This window comes from Aedes albopictus, chromosome 3, assembly GCF_035046485.1.
Source record: "Aedes albopictus strain Foshan chromosome 3, AalbF5, whole genome shotgun sequence".
Lineage (NCBI taxonomy): Eukaryota > Metazoa > Arthropoda > Insecta > Diptera > Culicidae > Aedes > Aedes albopictus.
The window spans coordinates 251745283-251766920 of NC_085138.1; the positions used below are offsets into that span (position 1 = coordinate 251745283).

The window sequence follows — 21638 nt, forward strand, 5'->3', positions numbered from 1 at the left end:
AAATTAAAGTGACAAGATGCAAGTATGCTTGCACTTTTTGGTCATAAATCGCTAGCGTCTAAGTGTAAAAAAGTTTGCTTGAATTTGCATCTTGTCACTTTAATTTGCAGAAGAGAGAGAGTCGATGAAGAGAATTCTCTCATGTTACTTTTGCCCTTATTTTAACTCAATCTAGATGTGATCAACTATAACACATCAATAACAAGTTTTCAAATTCACTGCGAGATTCATTGTTATTATTTTGTTATGACTCTAACAAAACATGTTATTAAATTAATCTTCCAGGAACATTTTTTGTTATGATTTTTGTTATTTTGCCGCTTATGACAGACTAGTTTATAACACAATAAGATATTTGAATAACATAAAAATTACTGATTTCATTACACAGTTATTATGCCAAAATAACATATTTTATAATGCTGTTGATATTCTCTTCTGCTCGGGAAGAGCCCCCGTTACGTTGTCTACTAAAACAGTTTCAAATTGTCAAAAATCAAGCAGAAACAAAAATTATTCTGGAAAAACTCTCAAAAACTCAATTAGATCTTCAAAATAGTTGTATCTAAAAAAAACTATTACCAAATTCTTTAGTGGCTTTCCCAGAAATCCAACTAATACTAGAAAATGTTTCCTGGAGTTGGATTACACAATTTGAAAAACATTTATTGGTGTTGTGTTTTATACAAAAAAGAGTAGATCCCTGTTTTGAGCTGCAATGAATTATTCTTACATATTTATGTCATTGTTGTGAAACGTACGTATAATTAATCCCATAAACATTTTTTGATTAAACCTTTTGACAACTGCTCGTTTAGTACGATTCGCTGAGTATTCAATTTAATATGCTACCACGCAAACTTAAAATTAGTTGGTAAATTAGCTTCCGATCACCACATTTTAGGAAATGTGAATTACTACAGCTGTTTATCTTTCCATGCTGATTCAAAATAATCAATTATCCTGACACCGCTGAACATTCCAATAATTTAAATAACTCTTTAAGTATTAAGAAGAAGTTAAAAACTTACGCAAAGAAAACAAAATAAGAAAATCCTGCAAGCTACCTCCAATACAATTGCACATGATTTCTACTAGAATTCTTAAAAGAAATTCTGTTATGGAGGACAATTCTCCTGGTACTTAATGTTTCCTAAAATTTTTTCAGTAAAACTGCAGGAAAAGCTGGTGTATTTTTTTTTTTGGTAAATATCGAATTAAACAAAAGTAACGGAATAATTAGTAAAAGGTATCTAGACTAGATTCTAGGAGGTGTCTGGCATTTCTGGTAATTTAGTACATGGTCCATGATGCAATTTTGGAAGCCAGTCCACTAGATGCCAAATCCACAATATTTTCTAGAACTTTTGGACAATTACACAAAATAAATATGTTAAATACAAATAATACAACAATACTTTTAATAAGTGACGAATTTCGCGCCAACTCGACCAGTGGTTGGCAACACCCTCTCAGAATCGAATGAAACTTGGTGGGCATAAAGACTAGGTTTTTATAAGCAACTTTGCATACTTAAATTTTCGAAAATTTTCAAGAGTAACATTTGAAGAGGGCCTAACTTTTTTTCGAAGAATTTTTTAAAATCGATGTAACTCAAAAACGACAAGACCTATAGAAAAGTGTTGTATGGGGGACTTTTAGAGAATTGTCCAAGCTTTCATGAAAAAATATTTTAAAAATTCTAAATACATTTTTAAACGCTAAAAAATATAATTTCAAAATTAAAAGTCAATTTACAGAAAAAGCCCACTTTTTTTTTGTTTTGAAATTTTTTCCCAAGAAAGACAATATTGTTGCCTAACTTTCCTCCATACATCACAAGATGGGCACTTTTAGGGAAAAAAAGTTTTTCTAACAAAAACTGTTTCATGTTATTTTTTTTTAGCGTGTTGCGCATTAACTCGTACAGGATGTATCAAGAATCCTTATACCCATTTAATAACACTCAATGGGCATTACAACTTTGTTTGATTGGGTGCCTTCTTTTTCTTGGCGTTACATCTCAACTGGAATAGAACCTGTTTCTCAGTTTGTTTTGATACTTGAAACAGCATTCTGTTTGCTGAAATTGTATTATTGTGTGCCTAGAACCAGTGAACTAACATCATTATTAGAAGCGAATGATAAAGAATCGGTTTTATTTCAACAATGGCTAACCACTGATCGATGCAATTTGGAAACTATTACTAAGACTATAGACGAGTTTGTTCCGTATTTTGTAGAAAAAGTTGATAATCTTATAACTCATGATTTCATTTATAAAGAACAATCCTCATTTTTGCGGGATAAAAAAGAATCTCTTAAACAGGGTGAAGTATTAACAATTTGTGACATTTCAGAAAATTATTCATTTATCATTCAAAATTCAGCTCAAGGTTACCATTGGAATAATTCTCAAGCTACGAATTCACCCCTTTGAAGTGTACTACAGAAAAGAAAATAAGTTGGAAAACTTGAGCTTTATAATAATATCTGAAGTACTTACACACGATACAACAGCAGTTCAGTTATTTATATCAAAACTGCTGGATTTCATTAAACAATCGATTGATTTCTCAAAAATTACTTTCATGTGAGATGGAGCAGCAGCTCATTATAAGAACAAAAAAAAATTTGCCAGTTTGTGCAGTTTTCGGTCCAATTATGGATTGGAAGCAGAATGGCACTTCTTCGCAACTTCACATGGCAAAGGTCCATGTGACGCTGTTGGAGATACTCTCAAGCGAATGGCAAAACGAGCAAGTCTTGCTCGAGATTATGGAAACACAATCACAACTCCTCGAGAACTGTATGACTGGGCAGTTAAACAGTCAGATATACAGGGGATAGACAAAATGATCGGGACAGGCAAAATTTTCACTTTTCAAAAAATGTTCAATTAGCTGTAACTTTTCGAAAAGTGCATCAAATATTTTCAAATTTTTACTGTAAGTTCCTCAACTAGTTGTGTATCAGTGGACAAAATTTGGAAAAGATCGGACAATTCTTCACAAAGTTATAAAGATTCTAAGAAAAAGGTACATTTATCCGATAGCCAACTTTGAGCTGTTATATCTCCGGATTCAATGAACCGAATGAAATGAAATTTTGACCAATTATGACTTACATAATAAGCCTAAAATTCTTAACACGAAAGAAAATTACAACGGTTAGATAATTTTCCTTATAAAACACTAAATTATCCAAAACTTCAACATCGTTTCAAAATTCAAGATGCAAATTATAGTTCATTTAAATTCCCTCAAAATGACTTATATATAAATGTGTTTTGAAGGAAAGTAACAACATAGCCGTCAATAAATTGAAAAAGTAATGGGATGCATATAAAAAATAGACTAATTTATTAAAAAATCGTGAAAAAAATAAAATCGCTATGACTTTTTCGCTTGTTAAAAATTTCAAGTTAAGTTAAATGTTTTCCAGAGTTCATTATATAAGTCATGAATGGTCAAAATTTCATTGCAATCGGTTCATTGAATCCGGAGATATAACAGCTCAAATTTGGCTATCGGATAATTTTATCTTTTTCAAAAATCTTTATAACTTCGTGAAAAATTGTCCGATCTTTTCCAAACTTTGTCCACTGATATACAACTAGTTGAAGAACTTACAGTAAAAATTTGAGAATATTTTATGCACTTTTCGAAAAGTTACAGCTAGTTGAACATTTTTTGGAAAGTGAAAATTTTGCCTGTCCCTATCATTTTGTCTATCCCCTGTACATATAACAAAATTGAATTTCTGCTTCATTTCAAATGAACAATATGCAAAAATGACGGATGAACTTGAAGAACTATACACATACAGTCACGTAAAAACAATACCTGGTACACAAAAATTTCATTCATTTGTGCCAATTTCTGAAAATCAAATTGAAGCGAAGAAGTTTTCGAATTCAAAAGATAATCCAAAAAAGTTTACTTTGTTTCAGATAGACTAAAGATCTAATATTCAAAAAACGTTACAATAGAATGTATAAAAGAAGGATGTATATATTGTAGAAAAGAAAATAATTGAATACACATATACATATGTACATATTTCATCAATACACAAGCGTTTTCATTGATATAAAACCCTAAAAGCAAATTTGTCTTGAGCCCTTTCCAATATCAAGCACGTTTTCAATGTCAAGCACGGTAAGATATTAAAAAAGTAGTTGAGCCCATTAAGTTTTAATGGATTGTCATTAGGATTCTGGATACATTACTGTACGAGTTAATGCACAACACGCAAAAAAAAAACAAAATGAAAAAGTTTTTTTTAGAAAAATTTTTTTTCCTTAAAAGTGCCCATCTTGTGATGTATGGAGGAAAGTTAGGCAACTATATTGTCTTTCTTGGGAAAAAAAATTCAAAACATAAAATAGTGGGCTTTTTCTGTAAATTGACTTTTATTTTGAAATGATATTTTTTTAGCGTGTAAAACATTTTTTTATATTTTTTAAATATGTTTTCTTGAAAGCTTGGACAATTCCCTAAAAGTCCTCCATACATCACTTTTTTGTACAACTTATCATATTCGAGTTATATTTTTTGTGAAAAAAACGGCTAATGCGCAACACGCTAAAAAAACTAACATGAAAAAGTTTTTGTTAGAAAAACTTTTTTTCCTTAAAAGTGCCCATCTTGTGATGTATGGAGGAAAGTTAGGCAACAATATTGACTTTCTTGGAAAAAAATTTCAAAACATAAAAAAGTGGGCATTTTCTGTAAATTGACTTTTAATTTTAAAAATATATTTTTTAGCGTGTAAAAATGTATTTAGAATTTTTTAAATATTTTTTCATGAAAGCTTGGACAATTCTCTAAATGTCACCCATACATCACTTTTTTGTACATCTTATCATATTCGAGTTATTTTTTGTGAAAAAAACGGTTAAAGAACTTTGACTCTTTTTAAATGTTAGTCTAGGTTAATTTTGAAAAAACAAAATACGCAAAGTTGCTTGAAAAGGTAAAGTCTTGAAACCTACAAAATTTCATAACATTCTGAGGGGTGCTGCCAACCCCGAAGACGAGTTGGTGCGAAATTCGTCAAGTGTAAGAAGGGTTCTGTTCACCATAGGTGGATTAAATCAGGTTTTTATTATTGTATTCACTTGTTATCTTGCATTAGTTTTTTGCCAGTCTATGGGAAATTATTTTTCAATATATAATGCTGACCTCATACAAAGCGTATACTAGCAGGTTATTGTTTTGGGTTTGTTAGGTTTGTTATTGTAACAAATTACAAATACACAGGAATTTTATGAAAACTAACAATATGTTAAATGAAAGCTTTGAATTTATATATTGTGGGAGAAATGCAAAAACCGGACAGCCAAAATAACTAGCTAATGCCAAAACTGATTAACTTAGTAGATATATCATTTTTGTCCTTTTTACACCATAACCATGAATACCAAGTACTTCGGAGCTAATTTAAAGAAAGATACAATATTCCAGAATATGTAAGCTATTTTTTAAACATTCCATACAAGATTCTGGGAGGTGTCTGGCATTTCTGGTAGTTTAGTCCATGGTCCATGATGCTATTTTGGAAAAAAATCCACTAGATGCCAAATCCACAATATTTTCTAGAACTTTTGGTCAATTACACAAAATAATTATGTTAAATACAAATAATACAACAATAATTTTAATAAGTGTAAGAGGGGTTCTGTTCACCATAGGTGGATTAAATCGGGTTTTTATGTTACATATGGTTTTCATCGCTTAGCATTTAGAACATATTGCTAAAAATCTATAGGCACATCTCCGAAGTACTCCTTCGAGAATTACTTTCATAAGTCGTTTACAATTCAACAAATGCTCGATGACTTCTGGAATACCCAACTAGAAGCACATAACAAGATCATAGCAAAATTATGACAACTGTTGTTAGAAATAACAATAGTTGATATGATTTTGTTATAAGGAACAAAATTATAACAAAACTTGTTATTTTGGTCACTCGAGGCAAGAGATTTATAACAAAACTTGTAACAAATTTGTTCTGAAATATGTAACAGAACTTGTTATAATTTTGTTATAATTTCGCAAGTTTAGTCTAACAAAATTTTATATAATCCTGTTATGATCATATCCCTACTTGTTATATTTTTGTTTTTATTGGAACGAGTTTTGTTGGAATTTTTGTTATTTTAACTACTAACGGTACATGTTTTATAACAACCGCTGTAACAAAAATCATTGTAAAAAAATAACACAACTTTTAATAATTTTGTTGTTCCTATCTAATCGGGTATAACATCCTCAAATGCAAAAAAGTGTCATTCAATTGTCTCATTAAAAAAATTGAGCAATTCATGTACAAATCTTAAAAAAAGAGTTCTTGGGAAGGGTTCCTAAAGAAGTACCTGAACGAATATTTACCGGAACCACTTCTGGTGTTATGCTTTTACTATATAAATCATAAATTTTTTCGAAAGAATACAGTCACTTACCGATTTTGTCAACACTTGTTTTTGCCAACTTTTTTTATCGATTTTGGCAAAAACTATCGACAAATCGTCATGAATACAATACAACCTTACCTTTCTTAAACAAAAACAAAATCAGTAAATAAAAAGAAAATCGGATTAAGTACTGTTCCTTTGAATTCCACTAAGAATTTGCATCCTTTGACAGATACGTATTTCGACCTCAACTGTAAGGTCGTTTTCAGTGTCTTGTACTTGACTCGACTAGTCACTTTTCCCGATTTTCTTTTTATTTACAGATATTCTTCTAACAAGCCCAGGTTAATCATCAAAATTCAATATTTTTTCCAAAACCACTATTTTACAAATCATGTCATCTAAATAAAGATTCCATATATTTATATTATAAACCAACATAACGCACCATCGTGTTGCCAAAATCGGTAAGAAACTATGTTTGAATCGAATTTATTAATATGAAATTTCAATAGAAATTGCCAACTCCCGAGTACCTAGGCATTTCTGAGTGTACTGCTTAAGAACTGGCCAATTTACTGAAGGAGAGAATTTGAATCTTTGTTGAATGCGGGAATAATGCGGAACTTCAGAGCAATTGATTAGTTTTCTCGGTAGTTTTTGACATTAAAATGGCTGTTTTGTGTAAAAAATCTTTGTATATCTTTGTATAATCTTTGTAAATAATAAATGTTATATGTTGATTAGTGACTGAAATTTGTAGTTTGCCCTGACTGAAAAAAAAACTTTAGAAACGTCGTTTGTTAACTTAACCGGTTATTATTATTTTTTTGCATATTTCATTAAAGTTTAAAAAAATCAACAAAATTGGGTTGTTACCGATTAAAGTATTGCTAGTATCTAGGTATAGCTTAATGAAAGAACACATTTTATTTTGGACTTCAATACATATTTTTAGTCAAACAAACAAAACAGTTGTAATATTCGTGAAAACAATCGATAAAATGATAGCAAAGAAAAACTGAGGAAAAACATCACTTCAAATTGAATTTCAAAAAATAGCTTCAAAATGATTGAATTTTCGATTGAAATTTCGGAGTTTCAGATTATGACTATAATCTTGATATATGGTATGTGGGGGCAAGATGGGTCAGGAGGCAAGATGGGTCAGTACCGTTTTCAACCGTACTATTAATTTTTTGAATTTTTCTATAATTTTCCCAGATGAACGACGTGGATACACAAAAAAGTGATATATTGTTTTTAAAATTCTTTACGTTCCTTACGCAGAAAAAAGATAAAATATTATTTCGTTATACTCCTTATGCTATACATTCCATATAACTACGTGTAATGTGTAGACGGGGCAAGATGTGCCACCCTAATTTTTCGGTATGTTTGCATAGTTTTTAAAAATGTTTTATTTTTCATAGAAAGGCTATTATGTGACCTACATTATCGAAGCGACTAGAGCGCTGAAAATTTGTGAACATATTTTAAATATTTTTCTGCAAAAAATATAGGTTTTCAAAGTTTTTTTATGGCTACCTGAATAAAATATTCTGTTTCTGAGAATAATCTACCGATATGTTTCAACACTTCTTTCATGTAATCTGTACGTATGTGAAGTTTAGATGTATAGAGAAAAAATAGAAGATCTAGTATTTTTTGGTGGAGAAAAATCGAATTTCCGATAGCTGACCCATCTTGCCCCCGTAGAAATGAGGTGGGGCAAGATGGGTCATGTTTTGACAATTGTTTGTCAAGAAGCAGGTTTCAAACTGTATGACCTTTCTATACCCTTATATCATAGCTGACTAGTGTATCTGGAAGTCGTGATAGAAAACAGAGAAATGCTATTTATATTCAGAATGTTATAGGGATCCATTTCTTAGGTGACCCATCCTGCCCCCACTTACCATACTAACAAAACCTAATTGCCGATGAGATTTCTGAAATAATGCTAAAATATCTGGATATATTTCGATGAATCGGGAAATTTTACCGAAATAAACAATGATAGAAAACTGTTATAGTGAGATCTGGGATAATTTTAGGCAAAGAAATAAAAAACGCCAGTATTGTAGGAAAATAATGAGTTCTAAATTAGGTATTGTTAATAAATTTTTAGACAACAATATGATGTTCCTGGTAGCTTTTTTTTCATCATGAGATGAAGTACTAGATTTGAAGTAATGAGCTTAATTTTGGTGTGGTGAGAAGGTAAATTATCTGTTTCGGCAATGAAATTTTGCAAAAGTTTGGACATTGTGGTTCCTTGCCTAGTTCCTTGTCCAATTTGATGCTGTTTGAGCAAAATTTTGAGCAACAGTGTTGTTGATTTCTCCATGTCATACAACTTAAACAAAACATTTACCAAAAGTTTTGCTCAAAGAGCATTAACCCTTTGGAGTCAGATGGGTCTCACTAGCCCAGCCGAGAAAACTGACCATTACCAACGTGTTCTAGACCAGCGAAGTTGCATCCAGAAAGACAAAATACCGCCTCCAAAGGGTTAAATTAGACAAAGAATCATAATACCTAGAAACGGGTAATTTACTTTCTCACAATACAAAAAAAACAGCTCATTACTACACATCTAGTACTACACCGAAAGTTACCAGTTCCACTCAGCAGCAAGCGTATCAGGTATCAGTAGGTCGGCTCAAGAGGCACGTTCTCCTCCATTTGGGAAATTTGTGCCATCGCCATGAATACGAGCCTATTCATCATTTACCTGAGGGAGAGCGAAGGGAGGAATAAGGGATGGGATAGGGAAAGGGAAGGTAAGGGAATAGGGTCGACATAATCGCATAAGCGTACCACAACGGGTTCAAACGGCGCCCTGAAAAGGGCACTGTAAAAAAAGCATAAAGCGTAAAGTCAGCCTATAGCTACTTGCCACAACGGGCTCAGAACAACAGAACATCCTGAAGATTCAGGCTTCTTAGGTCAGTTTCACTTAATCAAGTGTTTACCGAGTACTCGGAAACGCAGTTGCGTAAAAACTGGGTAGTTACATATCAAATGATTCAAAGTTCCACAGTCGGATTCTCAGCTAAGATAGACAAATGAAGCAGCCTGTTGAGGCTTGTGATGGACAAAAACATAAGTAGGAAAACCACGTTAAGTTATCTCAATTGCGTTTCTGCTACGAGATTCCTCAAAAGTCATGGCAAGACTCCCGCATGGGGGCATCCACAAACACTCAATTTCCTAATCGCTGCTAGACGCAATGCCGAGAAGAGATGTTGGTTTTTGAGCATTTGGAAAATCCAATTGGAAATCTTTGAAAGATAAATAGGACAATCCATGCGGCATCCGATATGGAATCGAAAGGTACGTGTTCAAAAGTATCCTGGAAATCCGAGAAAACAACCAAACAAAATTATTTTGAATGAATGCATTTCCGATATCGTAAACAACATTGTGTAAACACATCACAGTGGACTTTCCATTTTGGTAAGCATGTTGGTTCCCATGGAGAGGCATGTTTGCTAGAAAAGCATCACGGGTGTGAAGCTCGACAAAGCGTTCTAATCATTTCAGAAGAAAGAGGTCAATTTGATAGGTTTAATCTTCATACGAAGACATTATCCATTTACGGAATAAACTTGACAGTATAATCCCACCAAGATTTGGGAATGGCAAGGCTGCAAACAAGTAGTTTTATCAAAACATTTTGGGGCTCGAGGCATGACACGCAAGATTGTCATTTCAATTTTACTGAAAGTAGCAAACATCGGGTCAAACGCAAAATGCGGAGCCATATTGGTGTTAATTAAAACATTACATCTACATAGAAATCCTCCCTACGAAAGTAAGGTTCTTGGACCAATGCTGTTCTTTTATGCTGAAGATTGATCTGAGCTGTCATAACCATAGCCACTACCCAAACTAGGCATGATCGAACTCTTACACTCACAACACCAGCAAACACAGCAGCGATAAAACCAATTCGGTATCGATTGAAGAGCGCCAGAGACGAAGGTACACAGAGGACACTGTGGAGAACGCATAATACGAAGAGCCATATAGGTTATAATTAAAGCTAATAAACAACATACTAATAATCCTACCCTTATTGAGCCTCGCAGTTTAGGCTTAAGAAGGATAGCAGATTATCTCGGAGAAACACAAGGTCAACTGCACCATTGCTCCGGTTAGCGCAGTAAGGGCAGAATACTGTGGAGGGTGCCCTGGTACTCCACAGGCTCCGTTTGTAGTTAGGTTTTTATTAGACCCCCCTAACCATTCATTCCTTGGCACGGTAAGCATAAAGCCGCATAACACCATGAATTAGGGGTCACCTGTTTAGTGGATTCTTACCACTGAATCAGGCGATCCGTAGTGTTATTCTTAGCCAATTGAGACAACCGCTACCGACACTACACAGCTATCTAGGCTATCAGCAGCAAGCGTACTGAAACTGTACGCAATATGCCCCATTAGACAAAAACATGTTTTGGTTATGCCAATGCGGTCCAGACTCCAGAGACCGAGAAGTAATTCAAACTGTAATACAAAACAGTTTTTTTCTGCTTTGTCCACTCACAAAACATCAAATGTTACACAGTATACTGCATTATTTGAAACAACTTTAAAAATAAACAAATTACTTAACTATTAACATTCTTACCCGTGGAAGTCACAACGAAGGCAAGACTCGCCAGTGTTTGCCTTTATTGTTGTGCCGACCGTCGACGATGATGGAAGCAAGTAACTTCGATGCGTGTAGCCGGGGCTCATCCGTCCAGCGTGGCCGAACCGTGATCGTTGGTGGTCAATATTTCCGTGTCACATTTCATGGTCAGCACCACCGACCGGCGCGGTTTTTCTTTCGCGGTTTGCACTCTCTGCTATATACTTTTTGCCGGCACGATTTCGCCGAATGACTTTACTTGGTAGGTAATTCTTGGTTGGCCGGGTGGAGGTGGTTCTGGGCGAAGAGGCGCTCGGCGCTTCTTGCAAATACACGGCGCGCGGAATTCGTGGCTTCGTTCGGCTTGCCCTGCTTTTTCTTCTTGTGTGCTGCTACTACGAACAAAAATCGATTTGTAACGGTTTCGTGTTTTGATTTTCGAATTATGAAACTCGAGTTGAAACAACGCGCCAATAGCCGCACCGATCAGGAAGGCATAACAAATACACTGTAAAGGCAACAGTTGATATGTTTAATCACCCTGTGCTAGAGCTAGGACATTTTGTAAAACTTGGTTCGAGAGCATAGAAAGTGTTTTGTTTCACAAATAAAAATAAATTACTAGTCAACTACTAGTCAAGTTTGAAGAAATTGATAGAATTTTGAAGGTAAAACCTCCACGTTACACAAAAACAGAAGTCATTTGTTTAGTCCACAATTTGTTACAAATTTGTTATGCCTTCGCGATCGAGATTCAACCTAATCAACCAAAAAAATCCAGCGTGCATCGATTCGAAACCAACCAAATTGTAGATATATGTGGCAATTACTCGACACGGGAGTTGCGTTTGTTTGAATCAACGAAAATGATGATGAAGATGCTACTTCTGTTGCTGTAGCTGATGATGATGATGGCGGTGACCCCCCCGATCGAACATTGATCTTCAGCGGCCGACGAACAGCAGCGCTTTGGTGTTTCAGTAGTCTCTGGATCGCCAGATTAAAGACACTACTGAAATGCGGGGCTGCCGTTGCTGCTACTACTCGAAACAATCGAGATCATCCTGCTCCGATCGTCTTCGAGGAGGGAGTATGACGACTGCGGGGGTGGTGCCATCAACGCAATCTTCAATCCAATTGGAAGGTGTTGCTATCTGGTTAATGCCTGGAAATAAAGAAAAAATGCAGAGAGAGCAAAATAAGAGAGCGTAAATGTGGTGCAGTCATTTAAAATATTTTCTTAAGATAGTAACCGACAAGCGCAATAAAAAACGGGAAAGCATTTGTGCACTCATATGGTAATGGAATTTCTGCTCCAGCAGTCAGTGGAGGTGTCTGACTGAATGGTCGGTGGAGCTTTCGACGTGTGGAATGATGCACTTGGGGTAGTAGAAATCTGTTATATTACTTAAAGACGTTCAAGTGTCTCTTCATTCCGACTAGACCACGATTATCTTTATGTGTAGAACAATTTCAGGCAAGGTCAAGACTCGGTAATGCATATTTAATATTGACCCCATTGAAGTCATTAGCCTTTATCCAACTCCTGCCTATCTCCTCCGAGGCACCTTCAGGACAGCAAGCAATCTTATGGAAGATCTGGTAACTAAACCAGGTGAGAACTTAGGTCGTAGGCTTGTAGAGAAATGGTGAGGAGGGGGGAGGGGTTGCTCCTGCGAATCTGAGTGTCCACTTTCCAGGAGGAGCGGCTCACAACAGCGCCTGATTCCCCATGTTCTAGCGGCTGATCACTGTTCGATTTCCTGTAAATCACTGTACTATGGTTCTCCGAAAAGACTTGTTCTGGCCCTGCGAGCCAGTCGTAACCACAATTGCAACGAAAAGTTAGCAAAAGAGTAATACAAACCGAGACTGAAGGCAACGGCCTCTGGGAAACAAAAGAACTAACGATTGGATGCTCAAACTGCCGAACTCTCAACTTCAACGGGATCACCCGCATACTCGGCGATCTACTGAAGGAGCGCGGGGTCTGCATCGTAGCGCTGAAGGAGGTGTAAAAGGAGCCATGGGCGAGCGTTGAGAGGCGCGAGATCAGTTGATTGTCGAGTGACGAAAGAATGTGTAGGTGGAGGATCAAGGACCGATTCATCAACATCAACATAATAAACGTAAACAGCCCTCACTCCGGTAGTATAGCCCTCACTGCTGAAGTACAGTAAAAATGGCTGCATCAACGACGTTGTCGAGCGCACCATCGGGTACGTGGACAGGAGTCGACGGAACGAATGGCACGACGATGCGTGCGGAGAAGAACGCAGCGCGAGCGGTAATGCTGCAGCAAGGAACCCGGCATAACGTTCCAAACAGAAGCGCAAACAGTAGACTCGTCTCTTTCATAGGAGGAAAAGCACCGCTTAGAACAGGGCTGCCCAACGTACGGCCCGCGAGAACATTTTGTGCGGCCCGCGGCACGATTGGAGAAATATAATAGAATTTAGCCCGAGGAATAATAGTTCTGAATATTTTCCTTCTTCAATAGAAATGTAATTAAAATCAAAGTGTATTTTGTAAAATTTTTGAAACGTTTAAAAATATACAAGCATTTGGTTTGAGTTTCCTACAGATTTTAAGTAAAAGATTCTTAACAATAACATTAATGTGTTTGTGAAAATTCTCATGATAAAATTGTAAAACAAAATAAAAACATTACGTCATCAGCTTCAAGTAATTTTGAAAAAAAAAAACATGAGGAATAAAATCACAATTTTTCAAGCTTTCAGAGATTTTTGTGCCAATCAATAGCTCTGTTTGGCACTACATGTCATTGAAACTTCCTAAATACTGTTCCAAGCTCCAATATTCAGCAAAAATTTTCATAAAAGCTTAAAAATTTCATTAGAAACATTAAATTTAAAAAAAGAACGTCATTGCATCTTGAAAATAATGAAAGTTCTTTCCTTATCTAGCAATGCCCAGAAAAAGATTTAAAAAAATAAAAGTATTATTATCGAAATTTTATTTCTGGTCCATCGACTGGTATGGAGTTTCACTAGTGGCCCGCGGCCGAAAAATGTTGGGCAGGCCTGGCCTAGAAAAAGCACAGTGCGAAGCAATGAAACAGAGTTAGATACTGTACGTGCCTAACTCTGTACAAGAATTCAAATCAATCCGATTGAAATTGACTTAGTTATAGCGGCAGGTACACCTGCCCAAATGGTACAAGACCCTACTTGATAGAATTCCACCAGGAATGTCTTCAAATATTCCTCCAGTGATTCCTGATTAAATTTTTCTAGAAATCCCTGCTTGATTTTATCACTAGCGTGCGCAGGGCTCTTGCTTAGGGGGGGGGCACTACAATGATGGTGCAATATATGATCATGGTGCAAAATAGAATCATGGTATTTCACGCAATATACATTCCCAAAAAGGGGTTTCAACATGCAATGGTGCCTACATCGCCAAGTACTGATGGGATGGTGATGATTTCAAGGCAATGCGAAACTTTAATATGAAGAAATTCTTCCAAGATGCCTTCAGGATTTTTTTTCCAGGAATTCCTCCAAGGATTCCTGCAGAAAATGCTAAAGGAATTTCTCCCTGAACTCATCCAGAAATTCCGCGAGGAGTTCCTCCAGGGAATCCTCCACGGATTCCTCCAGGAATTTCACCAGAACTTTTCACCAGGAAGCCTCATATATTTATCCAGATATTCCTCAAATAATTCATCCAGCAAATGCGTCAGAAATTCATCCAGAGATTTCTCCTGAAATTTCTTCTAGGAAAAAATCCTCTGGGAATGTCTGCTCCAGGGATTCCTCCAGCAATTGCTCCACGGATTCCTCTAAAAATCCTAAAAGAATTTATCACGAATGTCTTCCACGAATTCCTTGAGAAATTCCTCCATAGATCTCTCCAGGAAATTATCCAAGAAATTCTCAAGGAATTTCTTCGGGAATTCCCCAAAAGTTTCATCCATGATTTTCTTCAGAAAATCCTTCTAAAATTCCTCTAGAAATTCTTTCAGAAAATTCTCGAGATAGACCTCCAGAAATTCTTCCAGGAATTCCTCCAGAAAATCCTCTAGGAATTTGTGCCAGAATTTCTCCAAAGAATCATAAAGGAATGTCTCCCACAACTCTTCCAAGAATTCATCCAGGAATTCATGGAGGAATTCCACGAGGTATTTCTCCAGGAAATCCTTTACGGATTTCTCACCTATTTGTTCCAAGAATTTCTTCAGGAGTTTCTCTAAAAATTCATTACTAAACTTCTTCAGATGCTCCACAAAAAAATCCTCTAGGGATTCATTGAAGGTTTTCTTCAGAAACTCATCAAAAAATTTCTCCAGGTAATCCTTCAAAAAATCCTAGAGAAGTTTCTTCAGGCATTCCTCCTGAATGTCCACCAAGATGGCTTCAGAGATTTCTTCCAAGAGTTCCTAAACTTAAAGGAGTTTCTCTGGGAACACTTCCACGAAATTCTTCAGGTATTTCTCTAAGGATTCCTTAATGAATTTATTCAGAAATTCATCAAAAAATTCGTCCAAAAATTCCTTCACAAATTCTTCCTGGGATGCCACCACGATTTTTTTCAAAGATTTTCAGATTCTTTTTCAATTCTTTCAGAAATACTTCCTGAATTCACTCCATGGATTCTCACTGTGACCTCTACAGATTTCTTTAGGAATTTTACCAGGAATAACTTTTCATACTGTGGTAAAAAATTCTCTGGGGATATCTCACGGAATTTCTTCAGCCATTTCGCCAGGAATTCCCCATTTATCCAGCAATTTCTGTGGGAATTCCTTCAACAGTTCTTCAGGGAATTTCTTCGGTGATTTCTTTTCAAGAGATTTCTCAGGAAAGTCCTCCAGAGATTTAACAGATAAATTTTCTCGTGATTTTCAGCAAGGTTTCACAAGCGGACTTTTCCGTTACTGGCGTTCTCACACCCAGTATCACATGAAATCCGCTTCCATTGCTGTCTACAGTTATGTCGTTTGAAGTTTAAACGCTATATTCCAGTAGGGATGTAATGTCAAAAATAAATGAAAAATGTAATGGTTGTGCTGTAATCAGCTAAATAACATTTCTTGTACAACTTTGACACCAAAAACTCATAAAACTGTGAAATTGGGCGTACATCGCTTAACTGTTTAGTGGACTTGGTTTAAGGAGAGGTGTAATATCATATTCATATGGACTATTCTGGGGGTGGAAGCTCAGGTAAAATATTATCTCCTGGGCGCCCATTAAAAACACCACCCCCGGCGAAGACTGGCGCTCGAGCCTAGCTATTTAGCACTGTAGTTGGAGGAAATGCCAATGCAGAACCCGTAGCTTCCGGGAAGGTAAGCCCAGCTCCCTGGGTTAGTGGGTTGGTGTCAGGCCCTGCGAGCCAGCCGTAAAAAAGACTAGCACCGGAAAATCAACAAGAGAAGAATGCGAACCGATACCAATGGCGACGACCACAGCGACGAAAAGGGACTTGCGATTGGAAGCTCAGTACGTGGAACTGCAGATCTCTCAACTTCATCGGGAGCACCCGCATACTCGCCGATATACTGAAGGACCGCGGGTTCGGAATCGTAGCGCTGCAGGAGATGTGTTGGACAGGATCTATGGTGCGAACGTTTAGAGGTAATCATACCATCTACCAGAGTTGCGGCAACACACGTGAGCTGGGAACAGCTTTTATAGTGATGGGCGATATGCAGAGGCGCGTGATCGGTTGGTGGCCGATCGATGAAAGAATGTGCAGGTTGAGGATCAAGGGCCGATTCTTCAACATTAGCATAATAAACGTGCACAGCCCTCACTCCGGAAGCACTGATGATGACAAAGACGCATTTTACACCAGCTGACGAACGAAAATGGCCTACGCCTCATCGATTTCGCCGCCTCCAAGAACATGGCCATTCGTAGCACCTTCTTCCAGCACAGCCTTCCTTATCGTTACACCTGGAGATCACCACAACAAACGTTCTGATTGATGGACGGCACTTCTCCGACATTATCGACGTCAGGACCTATCGTGGCGCTAATATCGACTCCGATCACTACCTGGTGATGGTTAAACTGCGCCCAAAACTCTCCGTTATTAACAACGTACATTACCGACGGCCGCCCCGGTACGATCTAGAGCGACTGAAGCAACCGAATGTCGCCACCGCATACGCGCAGAATCTCGAGGCAGCGTTGCCGGACGATTGTGTGCTCGATGTGGCCCCTCTAGAGGACTGCTGGAGTACAATCAAAGCAGCCATCAACAACGCAGCTGAGAGCACTATCGGGTACGTAGAACGGAGTCGACGAAACGATTGGTTCGACGAGGAGTGCAGAGCGGTTCTGGAGGAGAAGGATGCAGCGCGGGCGGTAATGCTGCAGCATGGAACCCGACAGAATGTGGAGCGATACAGACAGAAGCGGAAGCAGCAGACCCGTCTCTTACGGGAGAAAAAGCGCCGCCTAGAAGAAGCGGAGTGCGAGGAAATGGAACTGCTGTGCCGTTCACAGGAAACACGCAAGTTCTACCAGAAGCTCAACGCATCCCGCAAAGGCTACGTGCCGCAAGCCGAAATCTGCAGGGATAAGGACGGGAGCCTCCTGACGGACAAACGTGAGGTGATCGAAAGGTGGAAGCAGCACTTCGACGAGCACCTGAATGGCGAAGAGAATGTAGGCACGGAGGACCAAGGCAGCGGAGGAAATGACTATGTTGGTGCAGCAGAGGACGGGAACGAACCAACTCCCACTCTGAGGATGCCATCCACCAGCTCAAAAACAACAAAGCGGCTGGTAAGGACGGTATCGCAGCAGAACTCATCAAGATGGGCCCGGAAAAGTTGGCCACCTGTCTGCACCAGTTAGTAGTCAAGATCTGGGAAACCGAACAGCTACCGGAGGAGTGGAAGGAAGGGATAATCTGTCCCGTCCATAAGAAAGGCGACAAGTTAATGTGTGAGAACTTTCGAGCGATCACCATTTTGAATGCCGACTACAAAGTGCTATCCCAGATCATCTTCCGTCGTCTTTCACCTAAAGTAAATGAGTTCGTGGGAAGTTACCAAGCCGGTTTCATCGACGGCCGGTCGACAACGGACCAGATCTTCACCGTACGGCAAATCCTCCAGAAATGCCGTGAATACCAGGTCCCAACGCATCACCTGTTCATCGACTTCAAAGCGGCATACGACAGTATCGACCGCACAGAGCTATGAAAAATTATGGACGAGAACAGCTTTCCCGGGAAGCTGACTAGACTGATAAGAGCAACGATGGACGGTGTGCAGATCAGCGTAAGGATTTCGGGTGAACTATCTAGTTCATTCGAATCTCGACGGGGACTACGACAAGGTGATGGACTTTCCTGCCTACTATTCAACATCGCCCGGAAGGTGTTATGCGACGAGTCGGGCTCAACAGCCGGGGTACGATCTTCACGAAATCCAGCCAATTTGTCTGTTTTGCGGATGACATGGATATTATTGCTAGAATATTTGGAACGGTGGCAGAACAGTACACCCGCCTGAAACGTGAAGCAGCAAAGGTCGGACTGGTGGTGAATGCCTCAAAAACAAAGTACACGCTGGTAGGTGGGACTGAGCGAGACAGGACAAGCCTTGGCAGCAATGTTAAGATAGACGGGGATACTTTCGAGGTGGTAGAAGAATTCGTCTACCTCGGTTCCTTGCTAACGGCGGACAATAACGTGAGCCGTGAAATACGAAGGCGCATCATCAGTGGAAGTCGTGCCTACTATGGGCTCCAGAAGAAACTGCGGTCAAAAAAGATTCACCCCCGCACCAAATGTACCATGTACAAGACGTTAATAAGACCGGTGGTTCTCTACGGACACGAGACATGGACGATGCTCGAGGAGGACCTGCAAGCACTAGGAGTTTTCGAGCGACGGGTGCTAAGAACGATCTTTGGCGGCGTGCAGGAGAACGGTGTGTGGCGGAGAAGGATGAACCACGAGCTCGCTGCACTTTACGGCGAACCCAGCATCCAGAAGGTGGCCAAAGCCGGAAGGACACGGTGGGCAGGGCATGTTGCAAGAATGCCGGACAACAACCCTGCAAAGTTGGTGTTTGCTAACCATCCGGTTGGCACAAGAAGGCGTGGAGCGCAAAGAGCACGATGGGCGGACCAGGTGGAGCGTGATCTGGCGAGTGTTGGGCGTGACCGAGGTTGGAGAGCTGCAGCTGCAAATCGAGTATTATGGCGGCAAATTGTTGATTCAGTATTATCATGAATTTGATGTTAACTAAATAAATGAAATGAATGCATCCTAAATTTGAACCTATACTTTATATACCTATACTATATATTTCGTTAACTGTAGACAATTTGCGATTCAGTTGATAATTAACGACTCACCCTTTATGGTGGCAGTCAGGGATAGACAACTTCGAAAATTTGTTGAAGTGTAACAAAGAAAGTTTACCTAAGGAAACAAGGCTACAGGATCCCAGCCGAACCACGGAAGCGAGCAATTGCCTTGAAGTATTCCCCAAGTTCTTATAAAGATATGGGAGAAAGGCGAATTGCCCATAATTGGTTGGATGTCCTGATGTATCTAATCTGCAAGAAAGTACACAGACTAGAATGTGTAAATTACAGATGCTGTCTATAGTTCTGAACAACAATCGGAGATCTCTTGATGAGTTCTTCATCGGCAAATACCAGGCTGATTTGCATGAGGTACAACTTGGAGACGCATCTGCTGTTCATTGATTCTGAAGCAGCATACTATTCAATGAAAAGAAATAAGCTTTCGCAGCTAGTATCACTTCAGGGTTTTCCGGAGAAACTAATTGACACTTAGTGTTCAGATCGCAGACTACGTGTCTACCTAGACTGTGACAGATTGAGACAGGGCGATGCTCTTTCAAATTTACTGCTATACTTTGCACTCGAAGGAACGATTACGAGGTCTGGCATGCAGAGAAATAATGGAACCATCATCACATGGTCGCACATGCTCCTTGGCTTTGGGAACTATTTTTATCTCATTGATATTAATCGCAGGATAGTGGAGGAAACTTATGATCCTATGAAACTAGACCAACACGAAATACATGGTTGCGAGTAGAGACAGAAGCAGGCTTAGTGGTGTTAGTACGGAGGTAGTGTTAGATGGTAATGTACTTGAATTGATGTAGAATGTAGGTAGAGCCAGAAGGAAGTTGGAGTAAAGTAACTTTAAAGCCAATGAGTTAAGGTAGATAGTTTATTGTTTTTAAATAATTTAAAAACAACAGCAACGTCTTAACTGCTATCGACAATATAGTGTTTTCCTGCAAAATATTTACGGCGCCATAACACCGCACAACGACGATGATTCATTCCGATGACTGCATCTTTGGAGCTGGCTGCGAAAAACCGTAGGCACACGAGAAAAGTTGATACACAACAAAACTGGGCTATATAACTTCTTCCCGCTATGCGATAATGTTTCAGGCCACGGTGTGGTTCCCTCACAACCCAGTCCAAGCCAGCAGCACCCTTCCGCCATTCCAAAGGCACCGTCCGTCGTCGCAGTATCGTGTGGATCATCGTGTTTAGTTGTTGCAAGTCTTCTTTGCCAAGCGCGTTCCACTAAACCAAGCCATCCGGGCGGCAGAGGGTATTCCCGCTTCGAACATGACTTAATTTCCCCGGCTTTGGGCACCAAGCACCAAAGCAAGAAGAGCGTAATGTTGCATCGGTTTGGCTTCCCTTCCGCAGCGCCCCGCCGGCTTACCAATATCTAAGCAGCACTGTTTACGGTGTACCTTGAAAAATGAAGGTGGAAGACGGTTTTTTTTATGCCACAGAGCCAACGGATGCCCCGTCCGTCGTGGCTCAGTCCAGCCTATGGGGAAGCATATCTTTTAGCTTTATGCTCTGTCTTGCTATTTTCTACTCTATATTTTCGTCGGAATCTTCCCGTATGGCTGCCGAAGACGAATGCACTGGGGTCCAGAAATCGGAAAAATCGTGACAAATTTCGGGAATTGTATTTACGGCAACTCAAAGTTACGTATGGGGTAAACAAATTGAAATTCGAGCAGATTCGAGTTTTTTTGCATGGGTCTCTTTTGCGCTACAGATCAGTCAATTGTGAAGCAAGTGACATTATATTTTTATTTGTTCACGGAAGGTTTAGGGAGCATAAAACCTAATAGGACAGATCGGTGAAGTACTAGATTTGTAGTAATGAGCTGAATTTTAGTATGGTGAGAAGGTCAATTCTCCGTTTCTGCAATGAAATGGTGCAAAAAGCGTGGGTATTATGATTCCTTGGCTAATTTAATGCTGTTTGAGCAAAACTTTGGGCAGCACTGTTGTTGTTTTCTCCATTTCTTGCAACATAAACAACATAGTTATCCAAAGTTTTGCTCAAACAGCATCAAATTAGGCAAGGAATCATAATACCCACGCTTTTTGCACCATTTCATGGCAGAAACGGAGAAATGACCTTCTCATCATACTAAAATTCAGCTCATTACTACAAATCTAGTACTACCGTCGTGCGGGGTTACTTTTGAAATGCGGGGCTACTTTGGACACTTTCGAATATGGATTTTTTGAATTCGAAATATGGTTCAAATCTGTTTGATGTCTT

General features: G+C 38.6%; 1 protein-coding gene across 6 annotated transcripts in view; it reads right to left on the reverse strand.

Moving 5' to 3' along the window:
• LOC109422269 (dystonin) overlaps nucleotides 1-21638 on the reverse strand; it is a 707557-nt gene that overhangs the window by 647904 nt on the left and 38015 nt on the right. For 3 of the 6 annotated variants that reach the window (XM_062860152.1, XM_062860158.1, XM_062860151.1), the window contains exons 2-3: nucleotides 11867-12228; nucleotides 11061-11458 (exon numbers count right to left, since the gene is read on the reverse strand). The gene's annotated coding sequence lies outside the window, so the exon portion shown is untranslated. The remainder of the gene's footprint in view (nucleotides 1-11060; nucleotides 11459-11866; nucleotides 12229-21638) is intronic. The other 3 variants (XM_062860156.1, XM_062860154.1, XM_062860153.1) reach the window with 3 other exon arrangements.